This window comes from Somniosus microcephalus, chromosome 5 (assembly GCF_052327205.1).
Source record: "Somniosus microcephalus isolate GS21.2 chromosome 5, FLI_Smic_1.0, whole genome shotgun sequence".
Lineage (NCBI taxonomy): Eukaryota > Metazoa > Chordata > Chondrichthyes > Squaliformes > Somniosidae > Somniosus > Somniosus microcephalus.
In genome coordinates, this window is record NC_140991.1 from 102,473,772 (window position 1) to 102,498,344 (window position 24,573).

A 24,573-nucleotide genomic window follows, 5' to 3' on the forward strand; every position below is an offset into this window, starting at 1 on the left:
TTGCATTAAGCGACTTTGAATGAAGAGTAGAGTGTAGATAAAATTTGTGCCTTAGTGCGAGTAAATGTTATGGTTGCACAATGCAAGGATCTGAACAGCCATCCTGCTCAAACTCCACAGGGGGATGTTCAAGGGTTAATGTCTTCCAGCTGTATTGTGAATTACTAAATACTGCTCTACATTATTGTAAAAGTGTGCCAAGAAACACCATCTAATCTTTGTAACCAATGGTCTTTAAGTGTTTCTGAAAATCATATTCATTTCACAAGAGAAACAGATGTGGATGTGAGATTCTTGGCTGCTTTACTTGTGGACAATGCATCTGTTATAAGCCACATTGTAATCCATAAATGAAGAATATTGCCTCTTTAATCTGTTATTCCAATTCACACAATAAAACTACTGTTGCAAAATTTATTCACAAACTAGGATGTTACTACTTAAAAGATTTAATGGCCTATAATTTGCTGTCAAAGTAACGGTTAGACGAATGGTGCCTCCTGTTATTTATGTGCAAATGCTACAGCAACTTCGGTCAAGGGCAGATGCGCAATTAAACGCAGAAATCAAGAGGTTGCTGTCCGAGATGCGCCTCTCCGCCATTAGCTTTGAGGAAACAGCATCTAAGCATTTGGCTCACCACTGAAATGCATTGAGTGGCGTGACGTTACTGTATTTGCGCGGTAGATATGAACTAAACTCGCCACAGAAAGTCCATTGCGATCTAAGTACCCTTTTAATGGTGTGATAAGTGTTCATTACTGCCAGTCAATCTCTCTGGCACTGAAAATTAACTATTACAAGTGTGGACTCTCATTGTTGTTGAAGATTTTAAAAATTAAAATGTAATTTTATTTTTACTATTACTTTCTGTCTTTCTCTCTCTCTCTCTTAATCCAATCTTTCTTTTCCTCCCTTTATTTCTCTTTCTTTACCTGATTTGACATTGAATTCACCCACTCTAATTTACACTTCCTTCTCAGTCTGTGCACTAGTGATTTCACAATCATTCACTCTGATTGGTTAAGGAGATACACGGTTGCTTGGCCTGTTCACTCAGGTCCCAGATGCCCGGTCTCCCTCATTGCGCCATCCAGCTCGCACTTTCAGCAACTTGCCACGCAAAAAATGTTAAAAACCTAAACGTGCAAGGGCCAGTCTAATTAACAGTCGACAGCGTTAGGTGTCCTGGCACAGCACGTTATGGCCCATTGATGAATTAGTTTAATGATTGATATTTATTGATATTGTGGTTTAACAATTGTCTTAAACAGCACTTTCATTTGGTTCTTTTGAAAGGCAATTGTATAGCACAAAGTAGCTACAAAAATTAATATAAATAGATCATGAAATATTAATATTAAATTCAAATTACAGGCAGGTTCCAAGCTGAATTGTATTTCTTTGATATAGCCGAATAGACACACAACACTTAGCATGTGCTTTTGCATCAACATATTTTGCATCTGCATCATGATGAAGTTTGGTTATCCTAGGAGAGATTTTCCGGTCAGTGGAATCAGGTGGGTGGGGTCCAGGGAATTCAGCAATAAAAAAAATTCCCACTTGGTCCCTGCTGGAATCCTGTTGCCTGCGACTTTCCATTCAGACTTAATACCTACACTGATCGATCTTGCACATTTTGTATGAGAATTTAATTTGAGTATTTAGTGAGCCTATAATATATGTAAATGAAGCACCCACAATTTCTCATCATTTATGTGAACCCACTGTGTGCTTAGCTCACTCTTCTGTAGAGGGCATAAAGAGGTGCTTGATATGTCCAGGAGCGCTTGAAGGGTCGAGGCGTTTTGAATTGATTTTTTCCTGGTTTTTACTGCTGTTTTCGATTTGTCTTTTTTTCACAGTGTGTTTTGTTTTTTGCTTCGTATTTGGGCATCAGAACATGGTTAGAATTTTTCTGTGGGGGGAAAATAATTCAAATACTTTTTGCAAAGTCCACAGGAAGCCTGTTGTTATTGAAGCTTTTCCAATAGCACAACAGGAAAATGGTAGAAGAGCAGATGTGAAAAGGATCAATTACAATACCCTATTCACTCCAGCTCAGGGAACAAGAAACTATCTAATTCAAGCTGCAGAGACCCCTGCTAGTTGGCAGCACAAGTTAAAATGAATGTTGCGGATTGTTTTGAAAGCACCCCATCTGCATTATTTCATGGCTGTAATGGCACAAGATGAAGGAAGGCAAACGAGGGAGATCAACAGGTACCAGAGTGGGACTGCCTGCTCTACACCAACCATATCTACAGGCTCTGGCACATCTCCATGGCAATGACTGGCTTCAGGTCACCACTAAGCCAGTTCCACAGCTGTGTTACCAGCTGCAACATGAGCTATAATCAGCCTCTAATGTAGCGAAGTAAGGTCACCATCACCCGCCACAGATGTATCAAACAGATGGTTTATAAACTGGTCAGCATGACCAGCCCTTCCATATCTTTTCTCACTGAATAACAACAGGAGAAAGACAAAGCTGCCCAATGGCAGCACGCTGCTGTCTTTCTCGAAGCAGAACAGTCACTAATAATGACAGTGTGCCCATCCAGGCACCAGATTCCTGCACTTTCTCTGTCAGCATCACTTGCTCTGTCTCACCTGTGACTCACCTGGTGCTAACACTTCAAGCCCCCTATTTGCCCCCTCCAAGATGTGTGTATCTGTGCTGCTGCTCACAAATGGTCAGAGGGATGTAGGATGAGGTGTCTTCTTGTCCTGGGCAACAGCCAGTGCTGGTTTGATCCTGTTTCAGGCCTACAATGATAGAAAAGGAATAAATATTATAATGCACATAGAATCATAGATCATAGAATAGTACAGCACAGAAAGAGGCCATTCGACCCATTGAGTCTGTGCTGGATCTTTCAAAGAGCAATCCAGTTAGTCCCCCACCTCCCCAGCCTTTTCCCTATATCCATATGATTTTTTTCTCATTCAACATTTATCCAATTCCCTATTGAAGGCTACTATTGAATCTGTAGTCACAACCCTATCAGGCAGTACATTCCAAATCCTAACCACTTATTGCATAAAAAGGTTTTTCCTCCTGTCGCCTCTGGTTCTTTTGCCAATCACCTTAAATCTGTGCCTTCTGGTTATCGATCCTTCAACCATTGGAAATAGTTTCTCTTTATTAACTCTATTTAGATCCTTCATGATTTTAAACACTTCTATCAAATCTCCTCTTAGTCTTCTCTGTTCCAAGGAGAACAATCCCAACTTCTCTAGTCTATCCATTGTATTCCCTCATCCCTGGAACCATTCTAGTAAATCTGTTCTGTACCCTCTCAAAAGTCTTCATGTCCTTCCTAAAGTGTGCTGCCCAGAATTGGACACAATACTCCAGCTGGGGCCAAACTAGTGTTTTATATAGATTTAGCATAACTTCCTATGATTGGTTACACTTCTCATTAACTCCCACACAGGTATACACAGAGCTACAAAAACACAACACATAGTACATTATAATGCAAGCTCTATTGGAAAATGTGTCTGTAATGATATCAGCAAATAGTGATGTTATTTGCCTGTTTGATTATCATGTCTTACCAGCATAATTGCATGTATTGATTACTTATGCCTGACCAGCAGAGGTCATGTGACAGAGACAAGCAGTTTGGTTTAGTTTCAGTTTCGTTCTAGATGCATCACTAGCATCGTGTCTCCTGTAAAGCTGTATAAAGAGTTGAACAGACTTTAGATTAAAAGTCATTCTCTTTCATAAATGTCTCGTCATTGAACCCACAAAGAAATCAATACATGGTGTCAGAAGTGATTGAAAGAGATGAAGAGAAAAAATCTGAAGTTAAATCAGCTCTCCACAAATTAGCAAGCCAAATGAGAACATCGTTGCTTACCATTGGAGAATAGCTAACAAAGTGAAAAAATGGAAGGTTTACACCCACCGGCGACGCTTCAGTTGACAGGTAATGTGGCTGAAAATTGGAGGAGATTCAAACAACGTGTAGAGTTGTATTTAGCGGCAATCGGAGCTGACGAGAAAAGTGATAATAAGGAATCGTCAGTGTTCTTACATGTCGTGGGTGATGAAGCGCTGGAGGTGTATAATAACTTCACATTCGCTGCTGATGGAGACAAAATGAAGCTAGATAAAATAATGGAACAGTTTGAGGCCTACTGTATACCTAAACGTAACGTGACGTTTGAGAGGCACAGATTTTTCACATGTGTTCAGAAAACGGGTGAGACTATTGATCAGTATGTGACTGAACTGAGAAACAGAAGCAAATCATGTGAATTTGGGCGACTGACAGACTCACTGATAAAAGACAGACTGGTGTGTGGTATTCCGAATAATGGTCTAAGGGAAAGACTGCTAAGAGAGCAAGATCTAGACCTGGGAAAAGCCATAGCACTGTGTAGGGCTACAGAGACTGTGAAGTTGCAGGCAAAGGAGCTGTTCAGTGACAATAGCTGCAACGTGGATGCAGTGAGAATGAACGGACATAAACCGTTTAACAAAAAGAGCGCCAATGTGAAAAAAGAGGCGTGGCCAGCGAACAAAAATGAAAGGGACAATCGAAAGACATGTAGTCGATGCGGTACACAGCATCCACCAAAAAAGTTTCCAGCATATGTTAAAACATGCAATAGTTGCAACAAAAACAACCATTATGCCCGTTGCTGCAAGAACCAAGTGCAACAAAGCAAGGTCCATGCAGTAGGTGAAAGCGACATAGAGGAGTTCTATGTAGATGTTGTGTCTGAAAACAAAAAAGAAGAAAGAGACTGGATGTTGACACTAAAAGTGAATGGCATACACATTCCATTTAAATTGGATACTGGAGCACAAGTTAATGTGATATCAGAGACTGATTTTAAGAAAATTAGACCCAGACCAAAGATACATCGAATCAAAGTGAAAGTGACAGGATACTCAGGTACTGATATACCAGTGAAAGGCATTGTCAAAGTAACACACAAGGACAGAGAGCACACGCTAGCATTAATCGTGGTGCCAAAGGATGTGCAAGCCATACTAGGTTTGGAAGCCTGTGAGAGACTGAACCTGGTAAAGAGAGTCCTCATTGTGGAAAGCGAAGGAGAGACAGTCTATGATGAACTGAATGTTGCGTACACACCGGGTAAGCTGATGTATACAGCAGACACGTTGTCCAGAGCTGTTGGCCCAGGAGAGCCCACAAACACAGTGAAAAGACTGATGTACAAGGCAAAAGACAGTGGAACTGACTTCTACCAGAGCATGCTTGTATACTGCACAACGCCGCTCGAGTGTGGTAAGTCACCAGCCCAACTCCTTATGGGACATCGGCTAAGGTCAAACCTACCCATCCCGGAGAACCTCCTGAAAACAAAAGAGGGGGAGAAAGTGAGGAAGTTCAAAGAACAACAGAAAGAAAAGCAAAAGTACTACTATGACAGAGGAACACAAAACCTACCTGAACTCCACACTGGTGACCAAGTAAGGTTCAAAGACAAAACAAACACATGGACTCAGAAGGGAACTGTCCTGAGTGAAGTTCAACCAAGATCATACACCATTCAGACAGATGAGGGTGCTGTTCTGAGAAGAAATCGCCGAGATCTTCTCATGGGACCAGCCACAGCAGGTCAAGAGACTGATACTGTTGAACAACCTGATCACACAGCTGAGAAACCATCATCTGAGGCAACAACTCAGATTCAAGGACAATCAATCAGAAAATCCTCAAGACACGTGAAGCCTCCTGAGAGACTCATTGAGCAAATTTAAGGACTATTGTTATAGAAGGAAGTAATGTTATCTTATTCTTTCTTCAAGTTTTAGTGTAGTTACATATTTCATGTGAACACACAAAGCAAGGTTAAAAAACCTTGATCATGATAATGATAATGTAAGTTCATTAAGTGTTACCGTTAAAATGCAGATTAATACAAAGAAAACATGTTGTTAGTTAAAAGTAAAATACTTTTGTTTTAAGAAAGGGAGATGTAATGATATCAGCAAATAGAGTTGAACAGACTTTAGATTAAAAGACATTCTCTTTCATAAATGTCTCGTCATTGAACCCACAAAGCAATCAATACAGTGTCATGTGTCATTTGGCCACAATCTTCCAATCCTCCTTAGATGCAGGGATGGTGCCAAAGGGCTTGAAGATTGCGAATGTTGCAACCTTGTTCAAAAAAGGGGACAAGGATAAACCTGGCAATTACAGGCCAGTCAGTTTAACGTCGGTGGTGGGGAAGCTTTTAGAATCAATAATCCGGGAGAAAATTTATAGCCACTTGGACAAGCATGGACTAAGAATGGAGAGCCAGCACAGACTTCTTAAGGGCAAATTGTGTTTGAATAAATTGATTTAGTTTTTTGATGAGGTAATGGAGAGGGTGGATGAGGGCAGTGTAGTTGATGTTGTGTATATAGACTTTTAAAAGGCGTTTGATAAAGTACCACATACTAGACTTGTTAGCAAAGTCCATAGGATAAAAGGGGTGGTAACATCATGGATACAAAATTGGTTAAGGCATAGCAAACAGAGAGTTGTGGTGAATGGCTGTTTGTCAGACTGGAAAAAGGTATACAGTGGAGTTCCCCAAGGTTAAGTAAGTATTAGGACCACTGATGTTTTTGATATACATTAATAACTGAGACTTTGGGGTACAAGGCACAATTTTGAAACTTTTAGATGACACGCAACTTGGAAGTGTAGTGAACAGTGAGGAAGATAGTAATAGACTTCTCCTACCTTCAATTAAGCAAGGAGCAGTGTATTAGAAGGCTCTGCTTCACCAAGAGGTGGTCACAGAACTCTGCCACCTCCTGCAGCCAGACCTCCAGCCTCAGACCAGGGCGATCACTGCTCTCCCAGTGGCAGTCAAGTTCACCGCCGCGCTCAATTTCTTCACCAGCCATAGAGGGCAAAAATGTAGCTGTCAAAAATCAATGTCAGCCAAAATAAATGTGGAGGGAGGAAAGCCTGTGGATAAGTGATGGAGCAGTGCAACCCCTGTTTCATGGCTAGTGAAGTGGAGGTACTGTTGCATGAGACAGGTACAATGAGATGATAGCCTGACTCAGTACTGTGTACACTTCTCACATGATCTAGAACAGATGCAGTCGAAGATGGGACACTAGAAGGAAGAGACTATCCAAGAGTACCATTTATTAGGTACATGGCACAATTATGTTTGTCACAATATTTTGCCTTTTCACCTGCTCCACATTTACTGCTGACCATGCAAAATCCCTCACACAGTCGTATAGCTCTTTCATTAATGAACATGCATACCCATACCTCAGTAGGCACACATTCAAGCTACAGATAACAATTGAAAGCCTTGGCACCTCACATCTTCCAAGGGCTTCACACATAAAAGCACTGTGACACAGCCTAGCTGCATTATGCATGGTCACGTACTGACACACAATGGGCACATGTCTATCACTGTTCATTTGTTTCTTTAAGTTACAAAGTCTGGGGATTATCGCTATACTTGCATGGCAAGATGGAACAGAATGGAAAGCAACATACCCGAATTATAGAAGGGTTCAAATATGATAAACCTTATGCTTCCTTGCATTTAAGAGCATGCAGGGACTGAAGCAGCGTGCAGCAGGAAGTCGGCTCCAGCGATGCTATTTAAAGGGATCCTCACCAATCACTCGCACCTGACAGGTTTGTGAAGTTTGAGTGGCTGTGTGCTACTTCCTGCTACTACAAAGAGTTTTCTTTAGTCATTTCAAGGTTCTTTGGTATCAGGAGTGTTCTGGCAAGCACAAAACTGCATAATTATTTCTGGAAAGATTCCAACTGCAACACTTGCTAAGATTAATGGGGACTATACTGGCAGTCGACATCGCCCTCCAGGATCTATGGCAGAGGGAGGGCAGGCAGCGAGAAAGATGGGAACATGCATGTAGAGGGAGGAGGAGGGCCATCAGGGCTCTGAACAGAAGGCCTTACCTCTCTTCTCCTACCTTCAATTAAGCAAGGAGCAGTGTATTAGAAGGCTCTACTTCACCAAGAGGTGGTCACAGAACTCTGCCACCTCCTGCAGCCAGACCTCCAGCCTCAGACCAGGGCAATCACTGCTCTCCCAGTGGCAGTCAAGTTCACCGCCACCCTCAATTTCTTCACCAGTGGATCCTTCCAGACTGCAGCAGGAGACATAGCTAACATCTCGCAGTTCACCGTCCATCGCTGCATCCGGGAAGTCACTGAGGCTCTCTCCAGTAGGAGAAGGGATTACATTGGATTCCCCATCACCAGAGAGAAGCAGAACGAGCATGAATGTGGTTTTACCAGGATAGTGGGATTCCCCTTGGTGCAGGGCGTCACTGACTGCACCTACATGGCTTTGCGAGCACCGCATAACAATCCTGAGATCTTCCATACCACTCACTTAATGTATAGTTGGTGTGCGACCACAGACAGTGAATTCTCAGTATCAATGCCCGCTATCCTGGCAGCAGCCATGATGCCTTCATCCTGTGCCAGCACTCTTCCAGCCACCACATCATGCTCGAGGGTGGCTGCTCGGAAACAAGGGCTATCTGCTCTCCACCTGGCTCATGACTCCCCTCAGCAACCCCAACACTTGTGCCCAGCTCTCATATAATGAGAGCCATGCTGCCACCACGAACATCATTGAGCAGACCATTGGCTTATTGAAGCAACGGTTCCGCTGCCTTGCCCGCTCGGGAGGAGCCCTCCAGTACTCGCCAGAGCGGGTGTCCGATTTTGTAGCAGTCTGCTACATGCTCCACAACTTGGCCATCATGAGAGTGCAGGGATTGCAGGAACACCTCAGGAGGAGGAGGAGGCAGAGGAGGATCAGGAGGAGGATGAGGAGGAAGAGGATGAGGAGGAGGAGGAGGAGAATAAATAGGAGGGAGGGAAGAGGCAGCAAGACAATTGACTTTCCGGACGGGCTTTCTGTGACCGGCTCATCAGACTGTGATTCGAATAAATGTGTAGGGGTTCACAAAATTACTCTATTTTCCCTGAAGATTGAAAATTATTGGTCCACATCGTGGATGAAGAATCATGTGTTTTGAATTGCCTCTGGGTAGGACAGTGTTTTTTAAAACATACCCAGAATCGTGAAAAGCTGCATTGGATAAAGCAGCACTTGGGCAACATCAGGATCTAAGACATTACATTAAGATTAAAATGGTACCTCTGAGCTTCGAACTGTATATTTCAAAGAGGTTTGAAAATGGCCGTCAGAAAACATTGGCCAAGACAATGGGGCTTAAAAAAAGCAGCCCGTGATGTCTGTGTGTATAAAGTGGGAGGATCAATACAGTGGTAGTCAAAGACCTGCCAATCAAAGGGAGGTTCCCTTCTAAGCAATCGATGTTGTTTATTGACATAAGGGATTAACCCACTTGAGACTAACCACAAGGACAATCGATTGAAACTGCTTCTGTTTACACAGCAATTCAACCATTCAAAGCACTCACTCACAATGGAGATACTGAAGCCATGGAACGGACTCTTTGATATGCAACAGTTTAGGAATGGATGGGTTTGAATCACCCATCATTCTGAACAATAGGGCAGTTCACAGAATCACAGAATCACAGAAACCCCACAGTGCAGATAGAGGCCATTTCGGCCCATCGAGCCTGCACCGACACATATCCCACCCGATCCCCGTAACCCCTACACCAACACATATCCCACCCTATCCCCATAACCCCACGTATTTAATCCCCCTAACACTAAGGGTCAATTTTATCATAGCCAATCAACCTAACCCGCACATCTTTGGACTGTGGGAGGAAACCGGAGCACCCGGGAGGAAACCCACGCAAACACGGGGAGAATGTGCAAACGCCACACAGGCAGTCTCCTCTGATATCCCAGGATGGACTGTCTGGGCCAGTAAATACGGGTCTGGGATAAGGGAGGGGTGCGTATATAACATAGGACAGTCACATCTGCCCTTCATGTCTGTCAAGAACTGCTCATATGCTTCCAAATCGAAGAGCACCATTAGAACCCCAAAGGAATTCCCATTCTGCCCTTTCTGGTTGATGCAGGCAAAAGAGCAGCTGGAGGGACTGATGTTGTAAGAAACCGAGTCGGTAATAAGTTTTGCAATGCAAAACAAATCAGGTGAAAATGGCAACAAAAGTTAATGCACCAGAGAAAATGCAGTTAAATCAATGAAATAGGGCAAAAAAATTAACTTTAAAACAGACGATTAAAAACTGATACTCATCTTTAAAAAGAGCTGACTCAGAGACCAGGCCATTCTTTTTGTATGTTTTTGTAGGTATAGAATATGGGTTTGCACTGATGATCGGCACAGCCTCCAAGCTGCTGAGGTTTTTCTTTGCCACGAGATGTGGCATGCTGCAATTCAGGTTCACTAGTTTGTATACCCAATTTTGAGATCTGCACTTGCCGCAAAAATCGGGGTGCCGATCTACACTTAACAACTGATGGCTGCTATGACCACTGATTAAGTGTCTAAGTATCTGTTTTTCTCCTTTGAGTGGTTATTTTATTTTGTTATATTCACCAGTGCTAAATTTTTTTCCTCATTTTCAGTTTTCTCTCCAAACACTTAGACAATCGGCAGACATTTCCTCAGGGATTTCCCCAATCGGCCGTGTGACTTCAGCAAAGCCCCCAGTGCACTGCATGAATGAGATTTTTGCCAATCTTCCTTCTTCAGAGTAGCTTTTCCTGCCTTTCTCTATTTGATCAATACTACACTATGGTAAGTACCCCTTTGAATTCCCCTTTATTATTCCTTCATGTCCACAATCCAATACGCTCCTCCTCCTCCCTATATCCCCACTATGCTGGAATTAAGACTCTAAAGGGGGAAAAATTGGGTTGCTTTGTGCCTCCCGTTAGTGCCCCAGGGGTCAAAGCACCTAGTGCCCGGGCACGGAGCCACTAACGTCTCCTGCGAAATTCAGCAGGAGGTTAGCGGCAGCAGTAACCGGTAGCGCCCCACAGTGAGGACATCATCACCGTGCGCAGCGCCCCGGCTGCAAACTTTTGTTTTAGCCCAGGTGAGCTCCGGATGTGGGCGGGAACATTTCGACCCCACAGGGCAGACACATTAACCCATTCCAACCACTTTGAATCAGCCAATCACAGCATTTCTCTTGTATATTGGAACTTTGGGCGCGAATTTTGGAGACAGACTTTTTCAGGTATAAAGATAGCTCCTGAGAAGCTATCTCTCTCTTACTTCGCTGGACCACAGGTGAGCAGGTTTTCTGACTCCTCCGCAAGGCAACCTAGTTAGCGGGTGGTAATTAAGAGGATATTGCTAAGATTGTTTAATCAACATTGTAGCCATTAATCCCATGTTTTTGCCGTCTGCCTTCCCCTGTTAAGCTTTTTACTGTAATTGCTGTGTTCGTGTGGTATAGTTTCTTTTAGTTAATAAAGCTTGATTTTTCTCTCATCCAGACCATTTGTCCATTTTAATATCATCAATTATAAGTCCTTCAGTCAGAACTGGAAGGTGGGGTAGCGATTCGAAACCGCTGTTTAAATTGGTTTACAGTGTAGCAGCAAAAGGCTGCCTGACCAGGTGAATTACCGCAAACTAGGTTAAAGGTTGGAATTGGTCAGAGTGCAGGCAAAGGCTGCCTGACCAGGTAAATTACCTTAAACCAGTTAAAAGATGCCCCCTACAAAATGGCTGCCGCGGCAGGACTGGAGGCCGTTTTTGATTTGATAAGCGGTCTGGATCTGAAGAAAGCATCAGCTCCTGTTTCTCTTGTTTTCAGTATGTGGGTAGTCCTGCAGAAGGTAGTGGCAGTGTCTAAGCTGACCTATTATAGTACAGGTGGCCAGGTTAAAGAGGCCAAGAATCAGGTGTCCCAGTTTGAGAAGTGCCAGGCGGGGTAGAACGCCTCATAAGAGAGGTAAATGAGGCCAGAGCTAGTGGTATGAGGGTGTGGGAAGAAAATGCACGCCTCACACTAGAGTTCACGAAATGCCAGGCATTTATAGAACGCCTTGTGCAGGGACTCGCTGAGGCCAGGGAAAGTGAGATAAGACTGCGGGAAGAGAATGCCCACCTCACCTCAGAAGTAACAGAGCAGGAGGAAAGGTTTAGGGAAGTAAAGGCAGCCTATAAGCTGGCCTGCGCCCAAAGGTTAATGAAGCAGATCATGGCCCCTGTAGGGCAGAGATAGAAAGCCTTAACGTGGCTTTAAAGGTAGCAAGGGGAATGATTTGCCTGATCAGCCCGAAGGCAGGTCAGCCAGATTTTACTGGCAGCCCAGAACGGTGCTGGATAGGGAATTAGATAAACCTGGGGCTCCATATCAGAAAGAGTGGTGCCAGGAGGGGAGCCATCCCTCACAGAATAAGGTCACTTGTTACAAGTGCAGGGAGGAGGGCCACTGGTGCAGAGATTGTAAAAGGCCTGGGAGAGATGATACAGCCAGGAACCCCACAGCCCCAACTCAGAAGGCAGAGACAGACACAATCGAGTCTGTCCTGGAGATGTTAAAATCTCTCATGAGGGCCAATCAGGGAAAGGGAGCAGCCATCAGTGGGGCTGCAGCCCCCTCGCCCACCTCTGCCTCCCCACAATGATTGAAAAGAAAGGTGTTTTAAGTCAACCCCAACCAGGCAGCTGGGAGTGAGCCTGAGAATAGGAATCCTCAGCCCACAGTAGGTACAAGTTCACAGGCAAGTGCTGTGGCTTGTGTGGGGGGAGGAGCCATTCCTGGGCAGAGTAAGCTGTTTAAGCCAGGGAACAGGGAAGGAGAGTTCTGGGACCCCTGTAGAGCAGGTCCAGTAGCAGAAATCCGGGACAAGGGAGGCACACGGGATAGTTTTGGCCCCAGACCAAAGGCAGGTCCAAGTCCAAAATTCCCCATTTAAAGCCACCCAGGTAAGAGTACATGAGTTTGCCCACCAGACAAGTTCAAGTACACAGCCTGTAAAGACAGGCACTGTGGCTTGCTTCCAGGGAAAAGTTGTCCAGCCCACAAATTGGGACACCTCCCTACCTCAGTGGGACCTAAATTTTGGCAAAAGCTTAAATTCAAACCAAAGTTTAAATTTGAATAGGTTATGTGGCTTAGAAATGGAGAAACAGCAGCCTGACATTAGAAATCAGTAGGCTGTTGCCCATCCATTCACAAAAACTGCTCACGCAGGCACGGTTCCCCAGCCCGTACCCCCAGCGGATCCTCCTCAGTTTTCCCGTGCAGGCACGGTCGCGCGCCTGAGGGGAGAGTTTTGCCAAAAGGAGGTTCGCGCAGGCGCAGCCGCGCGCCCAAGTGAAAAGGTTCCCCAACACCGGGTTCGCGCAGGTGCTGTCGCGGACCCAGAACCCCCAGCGGCTCTTTCTAAATTTTCCCACACAGGCGCAATGGCCTGTTTGAAGCCAGAGGCTTCACAGCCTCTGCAGCGGGTCTCCGAGGAGATAGTTTGCGCAGGCGCAGTTGCCTGCGGGACCACAGAGGCTTTTCCTCAATTTTTTCAAGCAGGCGCACATGCTTGTTTGAAGACACAGGCTTCACAGCCTGTGCCGCGGGACTCAGGGGAGGAGGTTTGCGCAGGCGCACTCGCCTGTTTAAAGGGACCAGCATCCCAGCAGCCTCTAGAATGGGACCCCCATGATGTGGGACCCTGGGGAGGCAGGGATAGCAATTCCTCTTGCAGGGGAGCTGGTAACAGGTTTTGGACATGGGGAGGAAGATTTCCAGCCACCAGCAGCGGGTGGTGAGGGAATACCTGCCCCCAGCACAGGAGTGGGCAGGGAAAAGGAGGCAAACCCGGTGTACCGGCAGGCTGCCAGGTATCTTATACAGCCCGGGATGTTGGCATCAGGGGGAGAAGATTCCCAGCCAGCTAGGGCTGTGACCCAGGCTCAGGGTCTGCCAGCCAAAGTTTCCCTCACAGAGACGCCACTCAGAAGGTCTCAGTGGGTCCGCAAGCCCGAGGCAAGATGGTCACCAGGGTACCTGCCACAGAGAGCAATCTCCCGAGCCCGGGAGGAAACGGAACACAGAGGTCCCCAATCAACAGCCATAAGCTGCGGGGGGCCAGAGGCAGGAGGCAGTCCAGCTTCGCAGCAGCCAGCAGTAATCTGCGACAGTGCCAGAGATTAGCCTGGCCGTCCGGAGATGGGCGGCATTTGTATTATAGCCTTGGTGTGTATATAGCGTGCTTTTAAGGTGTATTTTAAGTTTTGTTGTTCACTAGTAGTAACGTTTAACTTTATAAGTGTGCCAAATGTTTGTATTTTGGTCCGAGGTTGAGGGACCCGACCATGTCTCCTCCTAAGGCAGCTGGTCAGTGCAACCTGGCTGCATGTCCTTTTAAGTTTTTGCAAGAGATTGGACAAAGAAGCAGCCCTGTTTACCCAGCCCGAGCTGGGCATCGAATGAAGATATGGATACAGAATGTTGGGGATCACCTCGCCACCAGACAAATCCAGAGGGAAACCCCGCAACGAAATCCGGGAGAAACCGGACAGGGTCCGGAGGAACTTGCCTACTCCTCCTACGCGGAAGAGATGGCCCCAGCTGGGTGGGGCATGGCCCCCCAACGCAGCACTATCCTGACTGAAGTTCACTTGCGGGAGACCTCTCTGTTGAGGAGTCATGTTGGGGAAGCACGAGCGCCTTGTCAGATAGGGATGCGTTCCCTGGGAGTGGGTGGTGATGGCCCGGGAAGGATTGTAAAGAGGAGGGGGAGACCCAAGAGTTGCGTGGGTGCGTTCGGTGGAGGGAGGAACTCACCCGGTTGCCCACGGGTAAGGTTAGAGGGTAAGTGTGGCTGGGGAGGATGAATGGGTGGCCGGATCTGGGATCCAAGTTTGAGTCTGGGGCCAGCGAGAGCTGCCACACAGGCACCCATCATTTTCTGCAGCCGGTCAAGGGTAGATGGGTGGGGGAGGGACTGGGAGTCACGATCCCATACTCCCCGTCTCGGTCTGTGCCAAGGTAATCTTAAACATGAGGGGTACCCCGCCTCCACAATGGGACAAGGGAACGGCTCAGGGCTGGCGGAGCAGGCTGGTCTGTAATATCCATTCTGTATGTTTAAAAGTTTAAGACCATTAAAGGGGGGTGGAAGGTACATTTACTGCCCGGGTGGGGGGAGAAATACCCACTCGAATTTCGCGACCCATCATTGGCACGTGATGGTCGGGGTTTTATTTAAGCATTTTTTGTATTTTGTTTTATAGTTCCAAGTCGAGCAGAGGCGTTGGACCCTCTTCGTGCTTGGGATCATTTTGATTACATTGTGTAACTAAGATTGCAACATTTTGTAATAGGTTGTAAATGTAACAAGTGATTCTAAATTTTGATTACATTGTATAAATTTACAAGCGTGTAGGGGTATGAGACCCCTTATTGTAAACTGATGTATCTGTAAGATGCCTACCGTACCGTGGTTTTTCTCGAATTTATGGGGAATAGACAGTCCGGGGGATCAGTGGCAGATAGCTATTAGGTAAATACATGGGATGGTTGTTTGTGAGGGGGTCTGAAAATTTTGCTCACTCCTTCGAGTTGATACTTCAATCAAGTTGGGCGTATCAAAAGGGCGGAATGTAGGGGTTCGCAATATTCCCCTATTTTCCCCGAAGATTGAAAATTATTGGTCCACATCGTGGATGAAGATTCATGTGTTTTGAATTGCCTCTGGGTAGGACAGTGTTTTTTAAAACATACCCAGAATTGTGTAAAGCTGCATTGGACAGAGCAGCACTTGGGCAACATCAGGATCTAAGACATTACATTAAGATTAAAATGGTACCTCTGAGTTTCGAACTGTATATTTCAAAGAGGTTTGAAAATGGCCGTCAGAAAACATTGGCCAAGACAATGGGGCTTAAAAAAAGCAGCCCGTGATGTCTGTGTGTATAAAGTGGGAGGATCAATACAGTGGCAGTCAAAGACCTGCCAATCAAAGGGAGGTTCCCTTCTAAGCAATCGATGTTGTTTATTGACATAAGGGATTAACCCACTTGAGACTAACCGCAAGGACAATTGATTGAAACTGCTTCTGTTTACACAGCAATTCAACCATTCAAAGTACTCACTCACAATGGAGATACTGAAGCCATGGAACGGACTCTTTGATATGCAACAGTTTAGGAATGGATGGGTTTGAATCACCCATCATTCTGAACAATAGGGCAGTTGGATTCCCTTTTGTTTTAGCCCAGGCGAGCTCCGGATGTGGGTGGGAACATTTCGGCCCCACAAGGCAAACACATTAACCCATTCCAACCACTTTGAATCAGCCAATCACAGCATTTCTCTTGTATATTGGAACTTTGGGTGCGAATTTTGCAGACAGACTTTTTCAGGTATAAAGATAGCTCCTGAGAAGATATCTCTCTCTTACTTCGCTGGACCACAGGTGAGCAGGTTTTCTGACTCCTCAGCATGGCAACCTAGTTAGGGGGTGGTAATTAAGGGGATATTGCTAAGATTGTTTAATCAACATTGTAGCCATTAACCTCTCATTTTGCCATCTGCCTTCCCCTGTTAAGCTTTTTACTGTAATTGCTGTGTTCGTGTGGTATAGTTTAAGAAATTTACTGTAATTACGGTACACGTGTGGTATAGTTTCTTTTAGTTAATAAAGCTTGATTTTTCTCTCATCCAGACCATTTGTCCATTTTAATATCATCAATTATAAGTCCTTCAGTCAGAACTGGAAGGTGGGTAGCGATTCAAAACCGCTGTTCAAATTGGTTTACAGTGTAGCAGCAAAAGGCTGCCTGACCAGGTGAATTACTGTAAACTAGGTAAAAGGTTGGAATTGGTCAGAGTGCAGGCAAAGGCTGCCTGACCAGGTAAATTACCTTAAACCAGTTAAAAGATGCCCCCCTACAAAATTGTGACCGCGGCAGGACTGGAGGCTGTTTTTGATTTGATAAGTGGTCTGGATCTGAAGAAAGCATCAGCTCTTGTTTCTCTTGTTTTCAGTATGTGGGTAGTCCTGCGGAAGGTAGTGGCTGTGTGTAAGCTGACCTATTATACTATAGGTGGCCAGGTTAAAGAGGCCAAGAATCAGGTGTCCCAGGTTGAGAAGTGCCAGGCGGGGGTAGAACGCCTCATAAGAGAGGTGAATGAGGCCAGAGCTAGTGGTATGAGGGTGCGGGAAGAAAATGCACGTCTCACTCTAGAGTTCATGAAATGCCAGGCATTTATAGAACGCCTTGTGCAGGGAATCGCTGAGGCCAGGGAAAGTGAGATAAGACTGCAGGAAGGGAATGCCCGCCTCACCTCAGAAGTAACAGTGCAGGAGGAAAGGTTTAGGGAAGTAAAGGCAGCCTATAAGCTGGCCTGCGCCCAAAGGTTTAGTGAAGCAGATCATGGCCCCTGTAGGGCAGAGATAGAAAGCCTTAACGTGGCTTTAAAGGTAGCAAGGGGAATGATTTGCCTGATCAGCCCAAAGGCAGGTCAGCCAGATTTTACTGGCAGCCCAGAACGGTGCTGGATAGGGAATTAGATAAACCTGGGGCTCCATATCAGAAAGAGTGGTGCCAGGAGGGGCGCCATCCCTCCCAGAATAAGGTCACTTGTTACAAGTGCAGGGAGGAGGGCCACTGGTGCAGAGATTGTTAAAGGCCTGGGAGAGATGATACAGCCAGGAACCCCACAGCCCCAATTCAGAAGGCAGAGACAGACACAATCGAGTCTGTCCTGGAGACGTTAAAATCTCTCATGAGGGCCAATCAGGGAAAGGGAGCAGCCATCAGTGGGGCTGCAGCCCCCTCGCCCACCTCTGCCTCCACACAATGATTGAAAAGAAAGGTGTTTTAAGTCAACCCCAACCAGGCAGCTGGGAGTGAGCCTGAGAATAGGAATCCTCAGCCCACAGTAGGTACAAGTTCACAGGCAAGTGCTGTGGCTTGTGTGGGGGGAGGAGCCATTCCTGGGCAGAGTAAGCTGTTTAAGCCAGGGAACAGGGAAGGAGAGTTCTGGGACCCCTGTAGAGCAGGTCCAGTAGCAGAAATCTGGGACAAGGGAGGCACACGGGATAGTTTTGGCCCCAGACCAAAGGCAGGTCCAAGTCCAAAATTCCCCATTTAAAGCCACCCAGGTAAGAGTACATGAGTTTGCCCACCAGGCAAGTTCAAGTTCACAGCCTGTAAAGACAGGCACTGTGGCTTGTTTCCAGGGAAAAGTTGTCCAGCCCACAAATTGGGACACTTCCCTACCCCAGTGGGACCTAAATTTTGGCAAAAGCTTAAATTCAAACCAAAGTTTAAATTTGAAAAGGTTATGTGGCTTAGAAATGTAGAAACAGCAGCCTGGGATTAGAAATCAGTAGGTTGCTGCCCATCCATTCACAAAAACTGCTCACGCAGGCACGGTTCCCCAGCCCGTATCCCCAGCAGATCCTCCTCAGTTTTCCCACGCAGGCGCGGTCGCGCGCCTGAGGGGAGAGTTTTGCCAACAGGAGGTTCGCGCAGGCGCAGCCGCGCGCACAAGGGAAAAGGTTCCCCAACACCGGGTTCGCGCAGGGGCTGTCGCGGACCCAGAACCCCCAGCGGCTCTTTCTAAGTTTTCCCATGCAGGCGCAATTGCCTGTTTGAAGCCAGAGGCTTCACAGCCTCTGCAGCGGGTCTCTGAGGAGATAGTTTGCGCAGGCGCAGTTGCCTGCGGGACCACAGCGGCTCTTCCTCAATTTTTTCAAGCAGGCGCACCTGCTTGTTTGAAGACACAGGCTTCACAGCCTCGGCCGCGGGACTCAGGGGAGGAGGTTTGCGCAGGCGCACTCGCCTGTTTAAAGGGACCAGCTTCCCAGCAGCCTCTAGAATGGGACCCCCATGATGTGGGACCCTGGGGAGGCAGGGATAGCAATTCCTCTTGCAGGGGAGCTGGTAACAGGTTTTGGACATGGGGAGGAAGATTTCCAGCCACCAGCAGCGGGTGGTGAGGGAATACTTGCCCCCAGCACAGGAGTGGGCAGGGAAAAGGAGGCAAACCCGGAGTACCGGCAGGCTGCCAGGTATCTTATAAAGTCCGGGATGTTTGCATCAGGGGGAGAAGATTCCCAGCCAGCTAGGGCTGTGACCCAGGCTCAGGGTCCGCCAGCCAAAGTTTCCCTCACAGAGACGCCCCTCAGAAGGCCTCAGCGGGTCCGCAAGCTCGAGACAAGATGGTCACCAGGGTACCTGCCACAGAGCGCAATCTCCAGAGCCCGGGAGGAAACGGAACACAGAGGTCCCCAATCAACAGCCATAAGCTGTGGGGGGCCAGAGGCAGGAGGCAGTCCAGTTTCGCTGCAGCCAGCAGTAATCTGCGACAGTGCCAGAGATTAGCCTGGCCATCCGGAGATGGGTGGCATTTGTATTATAGCTTTGGTGTGTATATAGCATGCTTTTAAGGTGTATTTTAAGTTTTGTTGTTCACTGGTAGTAACGTTTAAGTTTATAAGTGTGCCAAATGTTTGTATTTTGTTCCGAGGTCGAGGGACCCGACCATGTCTCCACCTAAGGCAGCAGGTCAGTGCGACCTGGCTGCATGTCCTTTTAAGTTTTTGCAGGAGATTGGACAAAGAAGCAGCCATGTTTGCCCAGCCCGAGCTGGGCATCGAATGAAGATATGGATGCAGAATGTTGGGGATCACCTCGCCACCAGACGAATCCAGAGGGAAAACCCGCAGCGACCTTCGGGAGAAACCGGACAGGGTCCGGAGGAACTTGCCTACTCCTCCTACGTGGAAGAGATGGCCCCAGCTGGGTGGGGCATGGCCCCCAACCCAGCACTATCCTGACCGAAGTTCACTTGCGGGAGACCTCGCTGTTGAGGAGTCATGTTGGGGAATCGCGGGCGCCTTGTCAGATAGGGACGCGTTCCCTGGGAGTGGGAGGTGATGGCCCGGGAAGGATTGTAAAGAGGAGGGGGAGACCCAAGTGTTGCGTGGGTGCGTTCGGGGGAGGGAGGAACTCACCTGGTTGCCCACGGGCAAGGTTAGAGGGTATGTGTGGCTGGGGAGGATGAATTGGTGGCCGGATCTGGGATCCAAGTTTGAGTCTGGGGCCAGCGAGAGCCGCCACACAGGCACCCATCATTTTCTGCAGCCGGTCAAGGGTAGATGGGTGGGGGAGGGACTGGGAGTCACGATCCCATACTCCCCAGTCTCGGTCTGTGCCAAGGTAATCTTAAACATGAGGGGTACCCCGCCTCCACAAAGGGACATGGGAACGGCTCGGGGCTGGTGGAGCAGGCTGGTCTGTAATATCCATTCTGTATGTTTAAAAGTATAAGACCATTAAAGGGGGGTGGAAGGTACATTTACTGCCCGGGTGGGAGGAGCAATACCCACTCGAATTTCATGACCCATCATTGGCACGTGATGGTCGTGGTTTTATTTAAGCATTTTTTGTATTTTGTTTTATAGTTCCAAGTCGAGCAGAGGCGTTGGACCCTCTTCGTGCTTGGGATCATTTTGATTACATTGTGTAACTAAGATTGCAACATTTTGTAATCGGTTGTAAATGTAACAAGTGATTGTAAATTTTGATTACATTGTATAATTTTACAAGCGTGTAGGGGTATGAGACCCCTTATTGTAAACTGATGTATCTGTAAGATGCCTACCGTACCACGGTTTTTCTCGAATTTTAGGGGAATAGACGGTTCGGGGGATCAGTGGCAGATAGCTATTAAGTAAATACATGGGATGGTTGTTTGTGAGGGGGTCTGAAAATGTTGCTCACTCCTTCAAGTTGATACTTCAATCAAGTTGGGAGTATCAAAAGGGAGGAATGTAGGGGTTCGCAAAATTCCCCTATTTTCCCTGAAGATTGAAAATTATTGGTCCACATCGTGGATGAAGAATCATGTGTTTTGAATTGCCTCTGGGTAGGACAGTGTTTTTTAAAACATACCCAGAATTGTGCAAAGCTGCATTGGACAGAGCAGCACTTGGGCAACATCAGGATCTAAGACATTACATTAAGATTAAAATGGTACCTCTGAGTTTCAAACTTTATATTTCAAAGAGGTTTGAAAATGGCCATCAGAAAACATTGGCCAAGACAATGGGGCTTAAAAAAGCAGCCCGTGATGTCTGTGTGTATAAAGTGGGAGGATCAATACAATGACAGTCAAAGACCTGCTAATCAAAGGGAGGTTCCCTTCTAAGCAATCGATGCTGTTAATTGACATAAGGGATTAACCCACTTGAGACTAACCGCAAGGACAATTGATTGAAACTGCTTCTGTTTACACAGCAATTCAACCATTCAAAGCACTCACTCACAATGGAGATACTGAAGCCATGGAACGGACTCTTTGATATGCAACAGTTTAGGAATGGATGGGTTTGAATCACCCATCATTTTGAACAATAGGGCAGTTGGATTCCCTTTTGTTTTAGCCCAGGTGAGCTCCGGATGTGGGCGGGAATATTTTGGCCCCACAGGGCAAACACATTAACCCATTCCAACCACTTTGAATCAGCCAATCACAGCATTTCTCTTGTATATTGGAACTTTGGGCGCGAATTTTGCAGACTGACTTTTTCAGGTATAAAGATAGCTCCTGAGAAGCTATCTCTCTCTTGCTTCGCTGGACCACAGGTGAGCAGGTTTTCTGACTCCTCAGCATGGCAACCTAGTTCGGGGGTGGTAATTAAGGGGATTTTGCTAAGATTGTTTAATCAACATTGTAGCCATTAATCCCACGTTTTTGGCGTCTGCCTTCCCCTGTTAAGCTTTTTACTGTAATTGCTGTGTTCGTGTGGTATAGTTTAAGAAATTTACTGTAATTACTGTGCACGTGTGGTATAGTTTCTTTTAGTTAATAAAGCTTGATTTTTCTCTCATCCAGACCATTTGTCCATTTTAATATCATCAATTCTAAGTCCTTCAGTCAGAACTGGAAGGTGGGGTAGCGATTCGAAACCGCTGTTTAAATTGGTTTACAGTGTAGCAGCAAAAGGCTGCCTGACCAGGTGAATTACCGTAAACCAGGTTAAAGGTTGGAATTGGTCAGAGTGCAGGCAAAGGCTGCCTGACCAGGTAAATTACCTTAAATCAGTTAAAAGATGCCCCCCTACAAAAGAAACCCCAGATCTCCGTTGCTCACCACATCCCCATCATACCATCCCTGGCTCACGGTATATCACAGCGTCCCCCTGGGCGCAAAGGTGAAATGAGAGAGACCACAACATTTTCCAAACACCATTAATAAATGTATCTATAAACAAAGCACACATATCACATGAATTATAATAACTAATGATCTTTGTGCCTGCCATAGTTGAATAGCTGTCATTGTGTACAAGTTGTGAGATGTGGGTTTGCGTGTTGCTAGGTAGAGATTGTTGGTGGGTGAGTGCTGGGGGTGTAGCGCATTGAGCAGTGTATAAAGCTTGTGGTACAGATGGTGGTATGTAACATTTGTTGAAGCCTTCACTCACCCTGCCCATCCGTGTGAGCTCGTTAAACTTCCTCCTGCACTGGGTGTGGGACCTGGGGACCACAGTGCTGCCTGTGACATGGTGTGCCACCTCCCTCCACATAGTCCGGCAGACTTGTGGCAAGGGCCTCCCACCAGTTGGTACAGGCCTGCCCGCCTTCTCTCCACCACTATTACCAATGCTGCCAAAGCTTCCTCTGAAAACCTCGGCTATCTCCCTGGGGCGGCGGTCTGCTATCAGCATTTGTAAATAAGTGCTCTTTCTCTTTGTCCTTCCTCTTATGGTTGTTGAGGCAGCTGCACACCCAACAATGCTGAGAATGAGGTGCTGCAGCATCAATGCACCCCCCCTTTTAGTATTGGAAAAAGCCTGTGGCAATCATTACTTGCATTTAGACTACACCCGATATTAGTCCATTTTTTCAGTGTAACGCCAATGAGCTTGGGTTTTTAGACGAGAATCATGACTGCAATCATTTTAATGAATGAGGATGAATTTTGTGTGCAGTCCAGATGATTTTCAACTGGCGCTACTTAACCATTTTTAGTCTAAACACCGCCCATTCTTTGGCTATAACGCATTTCTAGCCCTAAAGATAAGGCTGTGAATACTGAAAATCTGAAATAAAAACAATGCAGAATAGGTCTGTCAGCATCTGAAAAGAGAAGAGACAGGCTCAAGTATATTCTGATGCAGGGTCTTACCCAAAACATTGACCTGTCTCTTCCCTTTTCTGATGGATGTGCTGGGTTCTCTCTCACAAGCTCCATGAAATTAATGGGCCAACATTTGCGATCGGAGGCTTCCCATGGAGCAGATGCCTCCGACCTGCAAAATGTCCACAAATTTACCTGGTGGCCCATGAAGAATGGCGGCTTGCACTCCTGGGTCTCTCCAGGTCCGCGCGGGCAGAGCCCCACGTATCCCAGGGGCACAAGCGGTTCGTAGGCACTCCTGGGATCACGTGGGCTGGCCCAACCAATGGAAGAAGGGAAATCTAAGTACAGTACATCCACTTGTTCCCCTTTATCCACGGCACTTGTTACTTCCTCAAAGAACTCCAATAAATTGGTTAAACATGATTTCCTTTGCACAAAACCATGTTGACTCTGCCTGATTACTTTAAACTTTTCTAAGTGCCCTGCCACAACAGCTTTAATAATAGCTTCTAACATCTTCCCTATGACAGATGTTAAGCTAACTGGCCTGTAGTTTCCTGCTTTCTGTCTCCCTCCCTTTTTGAATAAAGGAGTTACATTCCCTATTTTCCAATCTAATGGAACCTTCCCCGAACCACCTAAAAAACACACCAACACATTAAATACATTTAAAAAAAACATTACATATTTAAAATTAATTAAAATGCCATTTAATGAAATATTTTAATCAAAAATTTAATTTTTTGGGGGGAAAAATTAAATGTTTTTACAGGGCTAAAAATAAACTTACCTTTTTGAAGAGTATTTTTAATTTATAAATGAGTTATCAAATTTCATTTTTCAATTTTTTAAGACTCTTAAGCTGGTAAAAGTAAGCCTTACAGTTGCTTTTACCAGGTGTAAGAAATTGACAGTCATTCAGTGGGCAGAAGTTGTGCAAATAGTGCAACTCTCCACCCACAGGGGCACTTTTTTTGGGCATGCGGAGGATCTGTTGATTCTTGACAGATTGCAAGTGCCAGGTTTCAGCGCTTGTGCTTCGCATGTCTAAACCCGGCACTTGCACATACATAGATACATAGAAGATAGGAGCAGGAGTAGGCCATTCGGCCCTTCGAGCCTGCTCCGCCATTCAATGAGATCATGGCTGATCATTCAAATTCAGTACCAGGTCCCTGCCTTCTCCCCATATCCCTTGATCCCTTTAGCCTTAAGAAATATATCCAACTCTTTCTTGAATATACTTAATGAACTGGCCTCCACCGCCCTCTGTGGCAGAGAATTCCACAGGTTCACCACTCTCTGGGTGAAGAAATTCCTCCTCATTTCAGTCCTCAATGGCTTACCCCTTATCCATAGACTATGACCCCTGGTTCTGGACTCCCCAGCCATCAGAAACATCCTTCCTGTATCTAGTCTGTCCAGGCCTGACAGAATTTTATAGGTTTCGATGAGATCCCCTCTCAATCTTCTAAACTCCAGTGAGCATAAGCCCAATCGACACAATTTCTCCTCATACGTCATTCCTGCCATCC